This window comes from Crinia signifera, chromosome 12, assembly GCF_055691185.1.
Source record: "Crinia signifera chromosome 12, ASM5569118v1, whole genome shotgun sequence".
NCBI classification, from domain to species: Eukaryota; Metazoa; Chordata; class Amphibia; order Anura; family Myobatrachidae; genus Crinia; species Crinia signifera.
In genome coordinates, this window is record NC_139228.1 from 68540767 (window position 1) to 68563062 (window position 22296).

Genomic DNA, 22296 nt, shown 5'->3' on the forward strand with positions numbered 1-22296 from the left:
AACGTTGCTGAAAAAGACCATGGTTGCAGTCTCGTTCTTTTAAAACTTTACTACAGACCGGAGTGACGCTGTTGCTGTGTGTGTGTGTATATATATATATATATATATATATATATATATATATATATATATATATATATATATATATATATATATATATATATATATATATATATATATATAAAAGTATATGCTGCGTATAGTGCTAATTGTGCCTCTCATCCTCTTTGCGAGTGTGAAGTATACAATACAGTAACACCGTGACAGTACAAAAGGTGTTCCCTGAGGCCTAACAACAGACTTGTGTGTAATTTACCTCAGCTATTTAACCCCTTCCGCCCCAGTGATGTCTGTTGCCTAACATGTTTCTACAAAGTCAAGGATTTCTCCCAGCCTCCACCATGCCACGTGCAGCACTCCCATTGGTGCCAGTATTGTCCTGGACATCGCCTGTGAGTAATGTCTTGTCACACTTTGCCTCTGGGCCCACTACATACAGAAAGGCCGGTTATGTACATGGTTCCCAATCATAATTACAAGGCTAAAGCCGCACCAATTACTGGTTCAACAACAAAGACTTTTTTTTTTTAAGTGTCCTCCTCCCCTGAATTTGAGTCACCCATATTATATGATGTCACAGTCGCATACCATCACCATATATGTGCATAGGTATAGGTGAATGTAAGGTTTAGTTACAGGCCTGAACAGGTGACATCAGAGATGTTCGGTGCCGGTCACGTATAAAACCTGTTTCCCAGATGATGTTACTAAGTAATGACTGTACGTTACAAACAAAATGGCCACCACCACTGGGTAGGGGCCATATAGGCTGTAAGCTTAATACATGATAGGGCAGTGTTACGTATGAATTTGACATTAATACCATTTACCATCTCATCATACATAAGTGATGACCCTCATATTCATGATTATGTATCTCAGGAACATGTGATATTACTGGGTTATAATAATGTGTGAGAAGAATGTAACTAACAAGATGGCTACCTTTCACGGACTGGATAATTATTCCATGGAATGGTGTCTGTATTTTCTGTAAATCTAAACTGCTGAGTTTTATTAATGGTGTTTGTAAAGCAATATTTAGAGAAAAGTGATTTTGTAATCAAATAATTAAAAGTAATATTGTAGTTTAGATATTGGTTTGTTCCACAAAATGGCTGTCACCTCAGTGTGTGGAAGCGTTTAGTAGTTGTTCTTTGCAGCGACGTCTGCAGAGGGGAGGGATCAGGTCAGTCTCCCCTTCACCATAAGCAGCCAGTTTAGTTCAGGTGCCCGTGATCTCCCTTCTGCCTGCAGCTGTCAGTGTGGGTGAGCGGCAGGGAGCGAACAGAGGCTGTGCGCTGGGGTGGGGGTCCTGAACTGACTATTTATGGTGAGGGGTGCTTAAAAAGATGTGTATGTTATGGTCCCACCTCCCTGGATCCGCCACAGGGGGATTGTAAAGTGTACAACGTGGACGCAAAAGACTTCAAGGGAATATCCATCACTGAGACAATAATGTGTCACCCATCCTGGTAGAAGTGACTCAAAGCCATTGACTGTGAGTACCTTAAGGGTTTGTGCAGTCATAGTCTGCCCGACAATCCACTCACATAAGATCAGAAATACTGAGGCGGCTGTTGATTAAGGAGAGAGAATGTTGTCTTTAGTTTGCATTGCATTTGTGTCATCACCATGAGCTGCAGAAATAAGAGGATGTCCATAATATATCTGATGGGTTTAAATGCTTATTCCCTCAGCAAACCTGTCACCAAGGCCTATTCCAGGCTTTCTATAGTTTGTGAATCCCTGCTAGCTCTGTGCATGTGGAAGAGGTGCCTCTCACCTTGGCTCCAGCTTGGCACCTCCGCCTTGCCATATCTATGGTTGGAGTGGTGCCCAGTGACTTTCCTTGTTCTTAATATGTATGCTTGTCACCTGCACACCATGAGGGCAGCCATTTTGTGTCCCTTTCCAAGGCTTGGATCGGCTGAATGCACATTGGATGGGAGCCAACAAAATGGCTTCCCTCAACTGTGTGCATTTGTCTGGCCCACAACCTGGAACCTGACTAACAAGCTCTTCACAATCGCAGAGAAACGAGCCGACGTCTGGAATACTATGTTTGAAGGCCATCAAAGCAGTTTCTACCGTCATGCACAATATTACCCTCATTGAGATTGTATCTCCCTGATGACACAGCACACGTGTAGCAAGTCTTGCCTTCATCGCCTCAAGGGGACATTTTTTTTTTGTTGTTCAGCCCCTGGCTAAAAAGTTGCTATTTAAAGGTAAATTCTTGTATGTTGTTTCAGGCACGGTGCCACCTGTTTTGATGGATATCTTATCATAGGTTAAAATTCCTCCACTGAATGTACTTAAAACTCATTAGCAAGCGGGCGTGCTACCCTGTGACAGCAGACCGTGTTCCTTGGAAGGAACACTCCAAGATAAAATGGCTTAATACTTTGTACTTTTCCCTCATAACTAATATATTATTCGAAGGTCTGTTTCCACCAGAGACACCCAGGGCTTAAACCTTAAATGGTTTATGAGGTCCAGTGTTAGGTGTAGAAGTAATTAACTGAGAATTTCTCCGAACTGCAGCCAAATTCAGGAATTTTGAAGGACTCCTAGGGGTGAATTTACTAAAGTGGGAGTTCTTAGAAGTGAAGATGTTGCCCTTGGCAACCAAACAAATCTAGCTGCAGTATAAGAAGTAGAATCTGATTGGTCGACTTAGACATATTTAACCAATCATCCGGATCCCATTACAGTGCTTTGTCATTGCATTTCCCCAATCTCTGCTAATTTAAGAAAATGACTCTGTATTTACTTAGAATTGTTTTGTTTTATGATAGAACCCCCCTTTCCATGGTTGGGATGCACTTAGATCTGCCGCCCCTCTCTGCCGCTCATTGTCAGCGTGCGGCATTGTGTGGGTCGGACCCGAATGAACCGATTTTAAGGATATCCATGCTTGAAAAGAGGAGACCAAATCCATATCTCAGTGAATTTGATGTCCTTAAAACCTGGACAGTTAGGTGCTTTGAGGCACAAGACCTCAGCCAGAGGGGTCATACAAGTACAACACTTTTATTGGTAAGCTGCTCAATCAGAGGTCTGTCATTCAGGTGCCAACAGGGAGGGGTAAATCTGGTTAGGAAAAAAAACAGTTTGTATCCCTATTGCACACTGAATGAGAAATATACATATAATAATCAGATAATACAGAGATCTTGGTTGCATATATCTGCAGATATAGGGTTAAGCCCCCAGGCCGTACGTCAAGGCGTCTCTGTCACTGGGGGTCCCTAACACTAGGTATGGGTCTGGGGTGTGGGCCCCCAACATGTCGGCATGTTGGGGGCCCACACCCCAGACCCATACCCAGTGTTAGGGACCCCCAGTGACAGAGACGCCTTGACGTACGGCCTGGGGGCTTAACCCTATATCTGCAGATATATGCAACCAAGATCTCTGTATTATCTGATTATTATATGTATATTTCTCATTCAGTGTGCAATAGGGATACAAACTGTTTTTTTTCCTAACCGGGTCATACAAGTAGCATCATTCCTTTTGAGCTGGAGGTTGCACAGACAGTGGAATGGTTAGCATTACTGCCACACAGCACTGAGGTCAAGGGCTTGATTCCCACAATGGCCCTATATGTGTGGAGTTTGTATATCCTCCCTGTGCATGTGTGAGTTTCTTTCTACAATCCCAAATTATACTGGTTAATTGACCCAACACAAAGTAACTCTAGCATGAATATCTGTACATGTGGTAGGGAATATAGATTGTAAACTTCATTGGGGCAGAGGCTGATATGAATGGTGGCGTAGCGAGGGCGGAGCACAAGCTCCGGGCGCCGAGAGTTACAAGGGCGCCGGAGCCATGCGCCCCAAAAGGCACCTCTCTCTGTGCTGCTGTGCTCCCACTGCCGCCCGCTGTCTCTGTGTCCTGACTCCTGGACATGGCTCACAGTATCGGCTGTGTGAGCCACGGCCGGGCGGTGCAAAAGTCAGGACACACACTCGCTAAAGCAGGTGTCTTCAACCCGTGGCCCTGCTAATGCAGCAGCATGATGTAGTCCCTGGGACCATGGGGTTGCCGGCAGCCCGGCACGTGTTAGGAGACCCGCTGCTGCGGCTATAATTACAGCGGCTGCCGATGCTCGCAAAGAGACACTTCACAGGAGCAGGGACCCAGTCCCAGTGGCTGTCGGCACATGTCAGGAGAGCCTTCACTGCAGCTACGGGAGCAGGAGAGAATGGCACTGGTGCGAATTAAACTTGCATCCTCTCCTCCTCGCCACTTCCCCTGCCACATCACCTCCTCTCTGTCACCTTAACTGCCATCACCTGACCGTGTCACCGTACCCCCTCTCACCATACCTCCTATCACCTTACATCTTCTGTATCCCCGTCAAAGGTGGTGGCCTGCTCAGGGGCGTAGCGAGGGTGGTGCTGGTGGAGCGTGGGCTCCGGGCGCCGAAGAGAAGCAGGGCGCCTGGCACCACACTCGCTGCCCGCCGGTACACCCTCTGGATACCGCCCGCCCGTCCATAGCAGAGTCTAAAAGTATTGCAGAGACACTGCGCCCCGGCCGCCGCCACAGGAAACACAAGACACACACGCTAGGTCCTCCTGTACCCTAGAGGTGCAGGGGAACCTCTAGCGGCTGTCTCCTTTTGTGGTGGCGGCCATCTTTGGAGGGGCGCAGGGTCTCTAAAGCTGTCAGAGACTCTGCTCCTCTGCTATGGATGGGCGGGACATTTAGGCAGGTGGGCGGGCAATTTAACTCCCCCCTGGGAGCAATGGCCATGTAATCCCCCTGGCAACGAGCATGGAACTCCTGGCAACCAGCATTAAACCCCTGGCAACCAGAATATAGGTAAGCGACACTTCAGGGACATTATGCATTTAAGCAGCACTAGTGGGGGAATTATGTGTGTAAGCAGCACTAGTGGGGGCATTATGTGTGTAAGTGGCACTACAGGGGGCATTATGTGTATAAGCAGCACTAGTGGGGGCATTATGTGTGTAAGCAGCACTAGTGGGGGCATTATGTGTGTAAGGCACTACAGGTGGGCATTATATTTGTAAGCAGCACTAGTATGGGCATTATGCATACTTCCCTACTTTTGAAAACTAGTTTCAGGGAGATTAGAGTTGGTAGCAAAATTTTGCACAACGCCCCATTGAGGGGGCGTGTTATGCTCCACCCAAAGGGTGTGTCTAGTTCCATATATGGAGATATTGTAAAAAGACATTGTAAATGTGGCACCTAGAAGCGTGGGTGTGTGCTGCTACATCTGGGAGGGATCTTTTAAAATGACTTAGATCCAAATGTAGATGACCCCAAAGCAGATAGTAAGAGATACTATACTTGGTAAAGTGCTGGGAAATGGTGCTGATGATTCAATGTAAATTTATCTATCTCTTATTTGTTTTTTCCCAAAAAAATGTAACATTGTAATGTGGGCTAGGTGACATGAGGGAGATTGCTAGACTAATGAGGGAGATTGCTGCTATATCAGGGAGTCTCCTGCAGAATGCAGGAGGGGAGGTAACTATGATGTAACAGTGTAATGTGGGCTAGGTGACATGAGGGAGATTGCTAGACTAATGAGGGAGAGAGGGAGATTGCTGCTATATCAGGGAGTCTCCTGCATTCTTAGGAGGTAACTATGGCATTATGTGTGTAACACAGTGGCACTACAGGGGGGCATTCTATGTGTAAGCAGCATTACTGGGACCATATATGTTGTATTCTGTAGACACTGAATAATAACGTTACGAGCGCAGTTGGGCCCTAATGGCTCGGACATATATGGCCTTTCCAAAAATCAAGGCCTGGCCCCACAGTGGCTCCTTGTGCGGGAAGAACAGGCTGGGATGCTGCAGCATACCCTCTGGCCCATACAATCAGGTTCCTGACAGTAGCACAGCTTAGTTAGTGGGAGCCCAGGAGGTGGAATCCCACGCGCTGTAATTCCAAAATGTTTGAACTGCTTCTTCAGCTATTGTTTGGATCTTGTACCCAAAAATGACTGTGCATGCGGTAATGAATAGGGCGATGCGTAGCCAAGTGCTTTTACTCCGTTCTATTTATAGGCTCCAAAACCTCCAAAAACATCTTTCCAGGCCAAGCGATAATTACACATTTGGATGCGTCTGCAGGGCCCTTCTCTAAGACTATCTCGCTCCAAAACCGCACAGAGCAGTCACAGCTCTCCTGTTGGTTGTTGCTGCTGGATGCAAATAGAACGCGTGAACCTGACAGCTTCGATTCATGTGAGCAGCTTCCATTACAATAAATATCGAAGACTTCTCATTAAAAACAGATTTAAGAAATAAGATCTTCGCAATGCAAAATGTTTCCTATTAAATGACGCTCTCTTGCCTTTTTTGTGATATATCTTTTAAATAATTTTTTGGGACAGATGTACTAAGCCGTGGAGAGAGATTAACGTATTAGCCAATCGGCCCCTAACTGTCATTATTCAAACACAACAAGCAACATGATCATTTGCAGCTGATTGCCTGGTACTTTATCACTCCCCTTGTAATCACTTTACAAGTCTTGTGTGATCAACTCGCTTGTCTATCTGCCTAAAAACCCGAAATGCCTGGCTCCACCCACAAAATGCATTTCAGAGGACTAATGAACCCCGGAAAGCTGGTTGTGTAAGCAATGCCCCCTGTTTATATGGGAACTAGAGGAGATTCCGCGATCAACTACCAGATGCTGGAGTGATCTACATGCCAAAAATACAGTAGTTCTGTTATATAGAGCTTTATGGGTTGAGCTGTCTTGTATGTATTGGCTGTAAATGGGTGCGGTGCAGTGGCGGATCCAGAGGTGGGGCTGCAGCACAGTCTAACATTCAGATAGAGGAGCCACACCAACTGCCATTGAGTCCCGGCCAGTGATGTCTGGCAGCGGTTTGGGGTGACAGTTGGTGTCTCCTTTATTTAAATTTTGGACGGTGCTGGAGCTGCCACTGCCAGACAGACACCTACCGGGGACTTGATACTATGTAGACATAATGGAGAGGTCTAACTCAGGGCTGGGCAACACCGGCCCTCCAGATGTTAGTGAACTACACATCCCAGGATGCTTTGCATTAGTTTTGCTATGTGGCCATGCTGAAACTGATGCAAGGCATGCTGGGATGTGTAGTTCACTAACATCTGGAGGGCCGGTGTTGCCCAGCCCTGGTCTAACTGCTCTGACCAATTCTTGACTGATGTAAACAGGCTGAGAACTGTGACAGGTGCTGGGCAGAGGTGAAAATGCCTCAAGGTACCAGCCTCCTAATACTCCGGAACCATGCCTGTTTTATGACATAGATGGTTTTAACAGTTGCAGTAGCCTTGCTGGCCAATCCGCTTTCACCACAAATACGCCATCCACTGGTGTAGTTATAATGGGTGCATTGTGTGCGGACCAGGGGTTCCCCCACCTCACACCCTGCACCCATTTTCCCTGCATTTCCCACAACCGCAGTAGACTGTCGGACAGCTCCAGGGTCCTCCAGTGAGTGGACAGACTGCCGGCTAGAGAGGAGGGGGACTAGACTGAGAATGCACACGGCCCCCTCCTCTCTAGAAGCGCCACTGACTTATGGTCTAAACTTTCATTATGAATTACCTGAAGCAGATGGGCCTTCTTGGGGTGCCGGATGACTGACCAACAGTTGGGATTCTGACTGTGAAAACCCTGACAGTTGGGATCCCAACAGACAGGGACTATTCTCCCTTGTGGGGGTTCATGACCCCCATGAGGGAGAATAGAATAGATGGCGTGCACAGCGAGCCACTGTACCTGCAGTGTAGAAAGCCCACAAGGGGCTTCGTTATGCTAGCCCCCCTGTCTGAGTCCCGGCAGTTGGGATTCCGACATTGGGCTAACCACTGTCGGAGTGTTATGCCACACTGTTGTACGGAGGCCTTGTATCAGTGGAGGTTCCAGAGAAGGGGCTGCTGCTCAGTTCAAAATTCAAATAGGTGAGAAACACCAACTGCCAATGAGTCAGTTTGGAATGGCAGTTGGTGTGGCTCCTCTATTTGAATTTTGAACTGCCCTGCAACCCCACCCTTGGATCCGCCACTGCCTTGTATGGTCACGCCATGGTATTTAGCTCTTCCTGGAAGTTTCCACCTCAGGACCTGTTCTCTTCCCCCAATCTATTCCCCGGACCATTCTTGTTACTTCCTCTCTGTTTGCCGACTGCAATCATCCTCCCTTAGACCCCACAGTGAATTATAACTTTTTATAGCTGCTGGTGGACCAAAAAAAGTGAAACAATTTACAACAGGAGGACACGCATGTAAATAGTCATAGCTGTGGCGGGCCACAGTCAGATCTACAATGTCCCAACTTCCTCACTTGCAAGCAGGATTTTCTGTGAGAACAAGAGGGAACCGAGTTTTGGAACTTGGAATCATCTCAGCGCTTGGCATGTTTAGTTTTAGGGTGGGGATCGCACCCCCCACCACCTCCCCCTTCCTTGAGCATTAAATGATGCTTTAATGTCCTGAAATCTTTAAAAGGAGTTCAAGAAACATGAATAATCCCTTAATCTCCTGCGGTACTTACTGGTACCTTTAAATGTCTGAAGCACCTTTGTTACTAGAAACAGCAATGTAAATCCATTTGTCATTATTTAGGCATGTAGGAAGAGATTTATTGGGAGTGTGGGGGGGGGGGGTGCATATTTATTCAGTGATGCAAGTGAACATTTTATCTCAGGAGGGATGGAACCTGGCCTGGTAATTGCTGGAAGATTTACATGCCTGGAAGTGTACGTGTTTGCTGTTTCCATGTGGAAGTGGTAGCTGCACCTTAATGTGGAAGCGAGAGAGGTTACTCTGTAAGGCGCTCCATCTCGTAATGGATAGGCAGCCCCCACCCCATACCCCCCACCCTCCTTACAGAAATACAATTAGTAGAAGCAAAAAAAAACATAATATAAAAATCTGCCTGACTGAACAAGGAAAATAAAATGCAGCCTAATATTATTATTGTTTAGTTTACACGGCGCCACAAAGGTTCTGCAGCGCCTAACAGAACACATACTGTAAATGAGCATAGACAAGTAAGCAATCACTTACGGTACAAGGCAATTTAGGGCGACTATATGGGAAATAAAGATAGTTGCATCAGGCAGAGGTGTATCTTTGGGAGGCAATGAAGTAATCTGCCACCGGGCTCCTGCTCCCAAGGGGGCACCTCTCCTCACATGAATCAGTTATTTGAAAGCCATCAATATCACTTCTGTGGCTGACTACCATAGGTGTGCGCACATTGAGTCTTATGGGTGCACAGGCACCCCATAATGCTGTGTCCACCCTTATGAACACCTCCCTACCAACAATACCTTTTACCCAAAGACTTTTGCTTTTTAGAACTGTATTCCATTGAAAGAAGAGCCCATCAATCATTTATGTGTGTTTTGCATTGTTACTTGGGTACTCTTTACCGTTACGGTACTCTTTACCTAGAAGGGCGCCCACGATTTTGAAATTGGGCATCGTAAGGTAAAAAAAAATAGCGTCGGTCGCATCGCATGCGACTAAAAAATCGCATGCGATGCGACCGACGTGATTACCGCGATTTCCCATAGGGAACAATGTTAAATGTCCCAATTGACCCGATTTTCCATAGGGAACAATGTTAAATGGCCCACAGAGGCCAAATAAGCACCCTGAAGTGTGAAATGGCCCCCCAATTGTTAACGCCACCCCACGATCAACGTCAACCCGAAGCGTGGTGAGCGCAGCGGTACGCGTCCTACGACCTTTTCATACCCCCACTATCCACGTCGGCGTGGAGTTGAGAATAGAAAGTGTGGCGAGCGCAGCGAGCCACCGAGCCCGAAGCGTGGCGAGGGGACGCGGACACCTTCATAGGTATACGCGTCCCCTCGCGGGCTTCACAGATGTCCGCGTCCCCTCGCGGGGCTCGCTGCGCTCGCCACGCTTCGGGCTCGGTGGCTCGCTGCGCTCGCCACACTTTCTATACTCAACTCCACGCCGACGTGGATAGTGGGGGTATGAAAAGGTCAGAGGACGCGTACCGCTGCCCCTCGCGGGCTCGCTGCGCTCGCCACGCTTCGGGTTGATGTTGATCGTGCGGTGGCGTTAACAATTGGGGGGGCCATTTCACACTTCATGGTGGCTATTTGGCCTCTGTGGGCCTTTTAACATTGTTCCCTATGGAAAATCGGGTCAATTGGGACATTTTACATTGTTCCCTATGGGAAATCACGGTAATTGCGTTGGTCACATCGCATGCGATTTTTTGGTACATGCGATGCCCGCGATGGGCGCCCTTCTAGGTAAAGAGTACCGTTACTTGTACCAGACCATTGTCCTATCACTACATATCATCCATATATGTTTTTTACTTTATTTGCATGTATTATACTGAGAGCCGTTTTATATTGTAGCGAGTACCAATAGATTATGGTAGACACGCCTGATTGGTGCTGTTAGACACACCCAATGGGCGGTGTTTTACATGCCCAAGATGTGGTGCTGGGCACACCCCTTTGACGGTGCACCCCCTAATAAAATGTGCTGCACACGCCTATGCTGACTCCATAGATCCCTCTCTTCCTCAGTAGTTCCCATTATAGTGCCATTTATACTATATTTAATCTTTGGATTTTTGCGACTCAAGTGCATGATTTTGCATTTTCTGACATTAAGCTATAGTTGCCATACTCTTGACCATTCCTCTAATCTACCTAGATAATCAATTGTTTGTTTTACCCCTCCTGGTGTGTCTACCCTGTTGCATACCTTTTGTGTCATCTGCAAAAAGGCACATTTTACCCTCAATTTGCAACGTCTCCAATAAAGAGACTCAAAAGCACTGGTCCAAGTACAGATCCCTGGGGTACTCCACTTGTAACCTTTACCTCCTGTGACTGCACTTCATTTACTACAACTCTGTTTTCTGTCCTGCAACCAAGATCTTATCCATTCAACCATCTTATTTATATATTCTTTATTACCAGTTTCTTATATAGCGCACACACATATTCCGCAGTGCTTTACAGAGCATATTTGAACATTCACATCAGTCCCTGCCCCAGTGGAGCTTACAATCTATATTCCCTACCACATGTACACACACACACAGACATTCTAGGGTTAATTTTGTTGGAAGCCAATTAAATAACCTGTATATTTTTGAATTGTTGAAGGAAACCGGAGGAAACCCACGCAAGTACGGGGAGAATATGGAAACTTCTCAGTTAGGGCCATGGTGGGAATCGAACCCATGACCTCAGTGCTGTAAGGCAGTAATGCTAACCATCCGTACTGCCACAATCCAAGCTTTTAAGTTGATTTAACCACTTCAGTGGTATGCCCGGAAATTGCCCTGCTGAAGCGTGCTGTCCCGGAAAATTTTCTGGGCATACCACCAATATGAAGGTGTGCACCACTGGCGCATCATCTCTCCGGGCAACACCCCCCCCCCCTCCCCACAGTGTGAGCTCCCCCCTCTCCTCCTGTTGCTCCTCCGCTCCAGCAATCGTACGCCAGGATATTTGCCATGGCTTGATCTATTACTTTAATCACCCAGTCAAAAAAGTCAATAAGATTTGTTTGACATCACCCCCCCCCCCCTGTAAACCCATGCTGTTTAGGATCCTGTAAGTTGCTGGTTTTGAGATATTCTACAACTCTTTGTTTTAAAAGTGTTTCCATCAATTCCCATACTACTGATGTAAGGCTCACTGGTCAGTAGTTGCTTACCTCTTCTTTGCTTCCACATTTGTGCAGTGGGACTACATTTGCTATTTTTCCTGTCCTCTGGGATCACTCCAGTAGCTATTGACTGGTTGAATAATTCTGTAATGGCTGTACCAGCTCCACTTTAAGATATTTTAGTATCCTTGGATGTCCAAGGATTTATCCACTTTTAGTTTTGTGAGTTCTCCTCTGTAAATGTGATTGTTTCTCCCTAATTTTTCTGAATATACTTGCAACTTAACTGCGGCCCCTTCCCCTCTCTTTCAACAGTGAATACTGAGCAGATATGCTATTACATTGTCTCCTTGAAGAAGACTTCCACTCTCTGGGGATATTCAATCTCCCGCCGCCATTCCCGATGGGGGGAAATGGCGGCGGGGCCCTATTCAATGCTGTCTTCCCTGACAGCATTGAACAGGGATCTCGGCAGAACATGCCCGACTTCACAAGCAGTCAAGCACATTCCTGATACTTCTCGCAGCCACGTCCCCTTCTCGGCGCTCGGCAGACACGACATTGAATTCCGCCCGCAAAATCCCTGTCAAGCCGGCTGAAAATGGGGCAGGGTCATGGCTGTCGGGCCAGCTTGACAGTCGTGACCCTACAATGAATACCCTCCTTTGTCTTTAGTCTTATTATTCCACTTTTGTTTTCCCTTTCACTTATACAGTATATGTTAAAAAAAGTGTTCCCCCCTTCACCCGCTGACTGGGCCATTTTCTCCTTAGCCTGTGCTTTTGCACATCTGATTACCTTCTTATCCTCCTTTTGTCTAACAAGATACACCTCTTTGGGCAGTATTCAATGCTCCCGATTCACCGTTTTGCTTACAGAACATGAATATATATATTTTTTGTCTTTTACACATTACACCAGCAGAGGGTGGGAAGCCGCTCATTACATATTCACTGCACACTGGTCCCGCACATTACATATGCATGGAGCGGGACCAGCGCAGCAGCTCCCTCCACCGCATCCCCTGCCAGCTCCCCGGGAGCCCTCCTTCTCCCCCACAGTGTCAGGTGCAGGCAGGGAGGTTTCCATCTCCCTTCCTTCCGCCATCCCCCTCGATCCCTGCGGCATTCGCTGGGGGGGTGTTCAAAATCGCTGTCAGGGGCAGCGAGCCCCTGCAGCGTTGAATAGGGGGAGAGAGAGGGTTGGCAGTGAATGCTCAAGCCCTCCGGAACCCGGCGATTGTGCAGTGAATCCAAACACCAATATATATCTTGCCTCTGGACAGCTAGGACAAACTTACACCACTGGCTCAAGGCTAGTGTCTACAAGCACACACTGGTCTACATGCTTTATGATTGGCAGCCAGTAGCACTAGTTTTACCTACAGATAGAGCCGGGCTCATCTAGCCAGGCCTCAGCCTGCCAGCGAATGTGACACGCGTGCATCTAAGACTCTTTCGCACCCCACTCTCTGCAATGGATGCGCGTGAGACGCTCGCACGTCCACATGTGCCAGCTGCCAGAAATGTATCTCTGGCGCATCTGTATCACTATGATTTGATTTGGTTCTGGACCACTCTATCCAGCTACTATTTAATAGATTGTAGCGGTGGTGTTATTGGCTGCAAACGAACGTTTCACCAGACTTTGGCGATGACCATTATTCTAAAATAATGATGCTGGACACGTACAATTCCACATGTCTCCTCCATTTTAAAATCAACTGAGTCATTTTCTGCTATTCCCAATAATGGACGTGTGTTTGTGTAAGTGTGTATGTATGTCTATATATAGCTGTGCATACACATGATGTTTATATGTGCATTATTGCCAAATACCAATGGCGAAACGGCTGAGACTGGACACATATAAGCTGGAAGCTCATAAATTCTAGCAAGTTTTCTGCTTTTTACCTCCCACTGTTTTCTACACAAATATTTCCATAAATCTGCCGCTTCGGCTGTTAGTGTCACACGTTACTGAATCTGTGTCTCAAAACAAACATTTTTGAACAGTTCAAATTCTTGAGTATCTGCTGAGCATTTATCATATAGGCTCTGAGTCACTGGTCAACAATGGATCCTAAAAATCCATCTCAGCTAGAGTGATTTCACTGACATACACCCAGTGGTCTATGGGGTGATTCACTCCAAATTCGGGGGGGGGGGGGGGGGGGGGGTTGTTGGGGGACTACAAGTTCCAGGGGAGGCTGGAAGGGTGTTCTTCATATTTCTTGTATGCCATGTTGCCAGATTCTCTTTTTAGGGGTCTGTTTATGACGGATCGCATATTCAACGCATCTGCGCGGAATATTACCTCCCCAAGATAGCATTGTACCAATCTGCCTCTTCTCACCCCTGAGCTTTCCATGAACAAAATATGACTTCTTCCTGGCATATTCCTCATTATGTTACAGTAGCAGATTACTTAACCGTTATATCTCCTGTTTCAGACTAATGGGGGCGATTTCAGACCAGCTTGGTGCAGGCCGAATCTGCTACCCCGGCTGATGTTTGGGGTTTGCGCATATGCCAAACCCCCGGATCGAATGCCTTCAATGAGTTTTACACTCGCCGGAACATTTTGCTCAATAAGGGGCGGGAAGGGGGTGTGCATGGGGCGGAGGCAGGGAAACGGCCAGCATTTTATAAGCGCACCCATAGAAATGCTGGGCGTATCCCTGAGAACATGTGCCCATGCCTGCTTGTTGGCGTGTGGCTGACGTCACAGTGCCCACCTTGAATTCGTCGGGTGAAGCGTCCACTGGAAAAATCAGTCCAGGCTGACTATTCGTTCCTCTTGAAACAACGCATTGGGGCCCAGGTCAGATGGAAGGGCCCATCGCCTGGAAGCAGCAGTTCTTCTCCTTAACCCAGAACACGCTGCAGTGTGGCTGAAAGGGATATTTTTTTTCCAGTATCTTATTCTAAGGGTGCATGGCCATGCCTCCTGTGATTAAGCCATGCCCCCATAAAAGTGCTTGGGCCCGGTCAGGCTCTCTGCTGCCCCAGCCCTGGGATACATGCAATTTGGAACTGTATTGTATGAACAAAGTAAAAATCAGTTGAGAATAAAATTGTTGCGGTTGGCGAGTTGTGGGTGATGGCAAATGTACCTAAACCAGTGTTGCAAGTAAGGGGGTACGGCGTGGTACGGAGTACCTGTAAGAAATATGTTGCAGGTACGCAGTACCACTTACTCCCTGACCCACTGTCAATTCTATTTTTATTTTAAGTCTAAATATAATGCATCCGCAGCCCGCCCACCCAGCGTTATGATTGGTGATGGATGCAGCTATCGGCTACTGCTGATTTAGCCTGTCACACTGACAGGCATCAGCGGTGCTGACAGCATGAAGAGCATTCTCCACAATTGTAAGCACAAGCTGTCCTGCTCTCCCCAAAGCAAGAGCCAACCCACCCTCAGTCATTCCCTGTTTCTCATTCCTTGTCTCCTGATGCCATGCTACTATTGTCATTTAGTCACTCCTCTAGCTTTGTGTGACCACGCCCCCTCATGACACATGGCCACGCCCATTTTTGGTGGAGGCTATCAGTACCACCAAGAAAAAAATCTTACTTGCACCACTGACCTAAACACACCAAGACACAATCATAGCGCTCTTGATAGAATGAAGAGGACAAGACTGGGCACCACCTCTTTGTGGTGTCTGCATGCAGCAGTGGGGGCTTCCACAGTTTCTATGTTCTGGAGTCTACCCTGAGGTCCCTCGATCTGAGCCCACACAATGGACTTTCACCGGTAGAAAGTCATGGTGTACCAGGAAATGATAGGAAATATGAATCGGCAAAGAGGATGGGCAGGAATGTAAAGGGAGATAAGGTCAGATATGTAAGTGGGAGAGGAGTGGGTGAGGGCTTCGAACTGCGTTATGAAGGGGAGCAAGTGTAGGGCCTGCAGGAGAGGAGAGGTGGCTGTAGTGCCTTTGGAGAGGAAGATGAGCCAGGCAGCAGAATGGTGGCTAAATTGCAGTAGAGAGAGACGATCATCAGGGATGCTGCATAGGATTAGATTACAGTAGTCCAGTCTGGAGATGACCAGAGAGTGGATGAGGATCTTGGGGATCCTGGAGACATCTTTGGGGTGGAAACAGCAGGATTGTGAGAGGTGCTGAATGTTTGGTGTGAAGAATCGAGAGGAGACAAGTATTACTTCAAAACCGTGCACTGGAGGACTGCAAGAGACAATAGCGCCGTCAATAGATAATGGAGTGTGGAAGGTGACGTTATGCAGGAGGTTGTGAAGATGATCATCTCAGTTAAGTTTAAATGCTGGGACATCCATGTAGAGATGGCAGAGAGGCAGTTGGAGACGCAAGTGAGAAGACCGGGGGAGAGATCAGGGCCGATATGTAATAGGGTGCGATTTTTAGACTTTTGCGATTTTTTGTCAAAATTGACCAAAATCGCATTTTTTCTAAAAATCGCACATGTAATAGGATGCTCCCCGGCGGCGACCTCCGGTGACAGCGCTGCTCCACACTGGTACCCGGCTTGCAGGACTTTGACCAGCGCTGAGATGTTTCCTCCTCGCCGTCTCTGCACAGAATGATTTCTTGGCCAATCAGGAGCCGAGAAAGTCGGCTCCTGATTGGCCAGAAATCATTCTGAATACAGACGCCGAGGAAGTAACATCTCAGCGCATCTAGAGCAGAGATGTTTCCTCCTCGGCGTCTCTAGTTAGATTTTCTCGGCTCCTGATTGGCCAAGAAATCATTCTGTGCAGAGACGGCGAGGATGAAACATCTCAGCGCCGGTCAAAGTCCTGCAAGCCGGGTACCAGTGTGGAGCAGCGCTGTCACCGGAGGTCGCCGCCGGGGAGCAGGTGAGTTGGATTTGCCTCCTTAGGTACCCCTGGGGAGTACCACGGATCCCGGATTCTGCAGCCCAGGAGCCCCGGAACCCCAGGACCAGCCCCGGAACCAGGACCAAGGCCCCGGAACCGGACTCTTCTGCCCTGGAGCCCCGGAGGACGGACCCAGGATCCAGGGACCGACCTACGGGCTCAAGGTAGGTAAGTATCAGTGTGTGTGTTTTGTGTGTATTAAACTTTTATTTTACAGTGTGTCAGTGTGATTTTGTTAACTATTTTTTTCACTGCAGAACTACAAGTGCCAGCGGGCCCTTTAATGCCCCGCATGCTGGGACTTGTGGTTCCCCAAGTCCCAGCATGCGGGGTAGGCTTGCTGGGACTCATAGTTCGCCAGTGTAAAACAATAGTTTTAATTCTTTTTTTTACACAAGTCATCAGCCCGATGCCCACCGCCCAGGGGCATCGGGGACAGCCCCGGACTATCAGCATGGGCTGGTAAGTCCTGGAGGGGGGGGACCCCTTCATTTGGGGGGGTCCCCACTTCCCCAGGACCCCTGCCCATGCTGACCAGCCAGGGGGTTAATGCTTTGGCCGCAGGAGCTTATATAATAAGTTTCCCCCGGCTGTGGCATTACCCTGCTGACTGGTTGGGTCTGGTGCTGGTTCTTAAAATACGGGGGACCCCTAGTCATTTTGTCCCCCGTATTTTGGGAACCAGCGCCGGACCTTGAGCCTGGTGCTGGTTTTATAAAATCCAGGGAACTCCAACTTGATTGTTCCTTTGATTTTATGATACCAGCACCGGCTTTTTGAGCCCGGGGCTGGTAATGCTTAGGAGGGGGACCGCACGCCGTTTTTTTTCTTTTTTTTTTTTACAACACAGCGCACAGTACTGAAAATGTGCCGATTTTCATGACGGAAAATCGCACATTTTCAGGACTAAAAAAGCGCCCGAAATCGCACCATATCGCACTTTTTTGCCGCAAATTCGCATCTCATTACATATGCGAATTTGCGGCAAAAAATGCGATTTGGAAAGGTGCGATTTTGTGCGATATGGTGCGATTTTTGGACTAGTCCAAAAATCGCACCCTATTACATATCGCCCCAGGTGAGGAGAGGTAGATTTGAGTATCCTCAGCATTGAGGTGACATTGGAAGGGCGAATAAGCTCATGTAAAGATTATGTATGGAGAGAAAAGGAGAGGACCAAGAACAGAGCCTTGGGGGACACCTCCAGTTAGTGAAAGGGTGGAGGTGGAGTCATGGTAAGATGACAGCCTACGTTTGTCATTTTCCTTATGTATGTAGATTTAATTATATATGGAGATTTTTGGACCACCATATATATTGAACAATCTTGCCCAGTTTGTCACCCCCTCCCCTTCAATAACAACATACATACCTGTGTGCAACCAGCGGGGGTCCGGGGACAGGCAGCGGGGTTCCGGGGACTGGTGTAGCTGCTGTAGCGGCAGCTTTCACTCCGTCCGTCTCCTACTAGCACTATTTGCCTGGCGGCGGGAAGCGCTGATGACTTTGAAAAGTCTTGCCGGACGCTGATTGTCTGAATTCAGCCAATCAGCGTTCGGCAAGTCTTTTCAAAGTCATCAGCTCTTCCCGTCGCCACGCTAGTAGGAGACGGATGGAGTCAGAGTAAGCTGCCGTTACAGCGGCTGCACCAGTCCCTGGAACCCCGCTGCCTGTCACCGGACCTCCGCTGGCTGTCCCCGGACCTCATAGCGCCCCCCCTCCAGTGCCCGGTGCGCGTGACCCCCCAGCCCCCCCCCCCCCCCTAGTTATGGCCCTGCTCCAAGGCTTTCACCACCACCGATGATAACTAGCTGAAGCATAGTGCAGTGAGAGGAGCAACCGGTCTACGTTAACAACTCAACGCAACTTTCTCATTCAGGGAGCCAGACAGGGGCGATGCATGGTTATGGCAGCTCCTGGTTATACTGGTTGCAGCTTCTATCAATTGGGAACTCATTTTAAGCTGTAGACTCTTTAATCCAGCTCCCGATAAGCGGCACTTTGCAGTTGCATTGTATATGTGCAGTAGAGTTACAAAGACACACTCCCCCTTATACATGTAACCGTAATGGAACTTAAAACATACATTCATAATTTCAAAATACGCCACAGTTTCCAAGTAGACACCCAATCCTTATTCTGGGCCAGGCGAAAAACCGGATAGGAAATCCAGCGCTCTGGTTTCCCGAGTCTTACATACCAACAGTAAGGAGGGACGGATAGGCGTTGGGGGGGTGCAGCGTTAGGTTTTGGTCACAGAAGGATGTGGCATCACTTCAGGAAATGAGAACATGAGGTCGCAGTGCTAATCAATGAGCAGAGACGTGGCCACAGGCAAAATGTAGCATTATGAGGACAAATGAAAGCTGCCTTTCCCGGCCTGCTCTCTGTGCCTGCTCTTCGCTGATTGATGTCATAAAAGGAATTGGTTAAGTAAAGCATAAAAGTAAACACAGATTTTTTTTTTAGCGGTAGAACTTTGTGGGAACACTCACCAGACCACAGTGGCTTACAGCTTCCCTTCGTTTTGCATTACATTTAATATATTTGTACTGGAAGCTGTATAATGATCGCTGATTTCATAAAGTTAAATGAGAACTTTCCAGTAGGAGGTACATGGAGGACATCTGCTCCTTTCAAACAATTTACTTTTTCTCTGTTTTTATCATCTCTTAACCACTTCTAAGAGCAGCATTGAGCTACGGGATATGCTCTGTAAATACACACAGATTGCACTCATGCTGTTTCCAGTAGCGATGGGCCGGCCTCGCCCTGTATGTACTTAGGCGCTTATCCCTGGCCTCACGAGCATGTGTTGTATGGCAGTGCTGTCCCAGACGGCATTGCACACCACTGCTGCCACAGAGCACATTTCCTTTTCAGCGTCTGCGTGGCTTGGCTGGCATATATGGATATATATCATACTTGCCTAGCCTACCGGAATGGCCAGGAGGCTCCTGAAAATCAGGTGGCCCTCCCAACCTCCTGGAAAGGTGGCCAAGTCTCCCTCATCCTGGAACCCCACACCCCCCTTCGACCGCCAAGACAAATACCGGCAATCTTGGCACTTCATTGTAGCCCCGCCCCCTCTTTGTAGACCCGCAAATGGCGGAGTTTGGCCAGAATGGGGGAGGGGCTTGATGACGCCAGAATCTGTTCTCGCCCCCTGAATTGCGCATCAACGTCTCCTCTCTGGGTTTTGTTGAGGTATGGTGGCTACTCACACGTCGTTGTTCCCAATAGATGTCCACATGAATAGAACATAGGGCACACGTTGAGAAAATATATACACCCCCCCCCCCCAAAAAAAAAGGGTTTCATATACAGTACAACAAAGCTGAATATGAAAGCCTTCTATGATGTCAGAAACGGTAGCATTGAATAGGCAAGTGCCAGTATTTCTGCCGGCAGAAGTAGCGTCATTGATTGAATACCCCCCCTAAGTATCAGCTTCTGCTGTGTTGACTTTTTGAAGCTATGGACCTTTTATACCTACCAACCTAGGCTGTGTTGACCTCTCATCTGTTGAGCTTTTGGTTCTCATTAAATGTATTGCTTATATGAATAATTAACTATTTTGATGATGGCCTTCTTGGTAAAAATTAGCCAATAGGACTTTTAAAAAAATGTTTTTAAGATGCTTATACATTGGGGTTAGTTAGACCGGATCGCACGGCTGTGAATTTGCAGGCTAAGCGATTATTGATAGGCTGCGCATTGGTATGGCCGACCTGCAATAAAAAATACTGCTCGTTTTTTGATAGCTGGCCTGTGCAAGTTGATTGACAGGAAGCTGGCATTTGTGGGTGGTAACCAGCTAGGTTTCTGGGAGTGTCAGGGAAAACACAGGAAATCATGTGACCTCAGCTCCGCCCCTGATCATGTGACCTCAGCTCCGCCCCTGATCCAACTATTGCAGCTGTTGAGTAAGTCCTGGGCTATGCACAGACTGCACACACTGAGAAAGTGTGAGGCTTGCCAACAGATTTTCAGCTAATCGCCGATCCAGCTTTTTTCCCCCGAAAGCTGTGCTAAGCAATTCGCACATGGCGGGATTTTGCTCTGTCCGGACAATCTAATCTCGCTGCAACAATCCGTTCTGAATAACCTCCATTAAGTGACGGATACAAATCTATGTCCAAATCCAAAAGAGCCAATGGTTTATCAATCAGGCAACACTGTTTGCATTGTGGTTAGTGTTTTTGCCTCACAGCACTGAAGTCTCCTGCTGAATTCCCAGCAAGTTCCTAGTTGTGTGGAGATTACACGTTTTCCATGTGCTTGTGTCAGTTTCCTCCTCCTTCTCCAGCTCCCTGGAGTTTGTATGTGTCCAGCAATAATAGATGGTAAGTAGGATCCGATTGTACCTCTCGCATGGTTGTGTCCGCCATCTCTCGTCTGGCATCTTCTGGCTTCTCGGCACATTCCGAATGTGGTTGACAGTCTTTTTGGGCCTAAAGCATCCTGACTCGGGTACTCTTTTTTTTTGGCCGCATCCCCAGGCCTTTATTACTTGGGGCTGGCATATTAACATCGCCTCAGCCTCCCAAGCAAAGTTATCTTCAGAAATGATAGCGTTGAGTGATTTTTGTTTTCCGTCGCCCATCAGTATTTTTAATGGTGATAGTCCAATATATCCTGTATATGTGCTATAAACATAATGATGTTGTTGGGATGCATTTCATGACACTCCTCCTTACCTACATAACTTTGCGTCTTATGCGGACTGACGCAATGTTCCTTCCCTGCAATCTGTGGCGATCACCCGGCCGTCCTTGTTACCTATAAAGTCCCAAAGAGGAAGTTCCTACCTGGCCAGCTCTCCGCGATTGCTGCTCCGTACACTTTCTCCATATGCTTAAGAGGAAATGAAACACCGCTTACAAGGATCGTGTTGTTTCCCTTTTAGAGTCGTTGCCTTCGTTTTGATGTCTCGTTACGTTATTACCTATGTAATAAATCCTAGACATCGAGGATCTATGGCCAGACCTTACTACTATTCATAGTGTTGCGGAGCTCGCTAACTCCAAAAATATCAGCACTTGGAATCTGCGCTAGTCTCATTCTATAATGTACAAGGTTACTTATCATTGAGGGCCTTACTCAGACCTGTGACTGAGCAATGCTGCAATTTTTGCAGAGGGCTAAAAGCATGCTGCGCTGCAGGTGGGGCAGATGTAACACGTGCAGAGAGAGTTCGATTTTGGGGGAGCTATTTGGTTTCTGTGCAGGGTAAATACTGGCTGCTTTATTCTTACACTGCAATTTAGATATCAGTTTGAACAAACCCCACCCAAATCTAACTCTCTGCACCTGTTACATCTGCCCCACCTGCAGTGCAGCACGGTTTTGTCCATCTGCAGAAATGACAGTATTTCTCACATGACTGAATCAGGCCCCCGAATTTGCTCCCTAAAGACTTTTCCTAATGAGGTCAGGGATTTCATCCAACCCATCCCAGGCTGTTCTATTATCCGGCAGTATCTTCAAGCAAAGATCTTTTCCATAGAAGCGGTTGGTGCTCCACAGTCAGATCTGCTGACCGGCAAAGCCTTAAAGCCAATCTCTTTGTATGTTTGTCTTATGAACTCTTGCACCGGATCTGAATGAAATGTCATATCTCAGACCGATGCTTATCTTCTAAACGTTTCCTTTGTGTCTTTGATTCTTTGGGACTTGCCCTCCTGTAAAGTGAGTG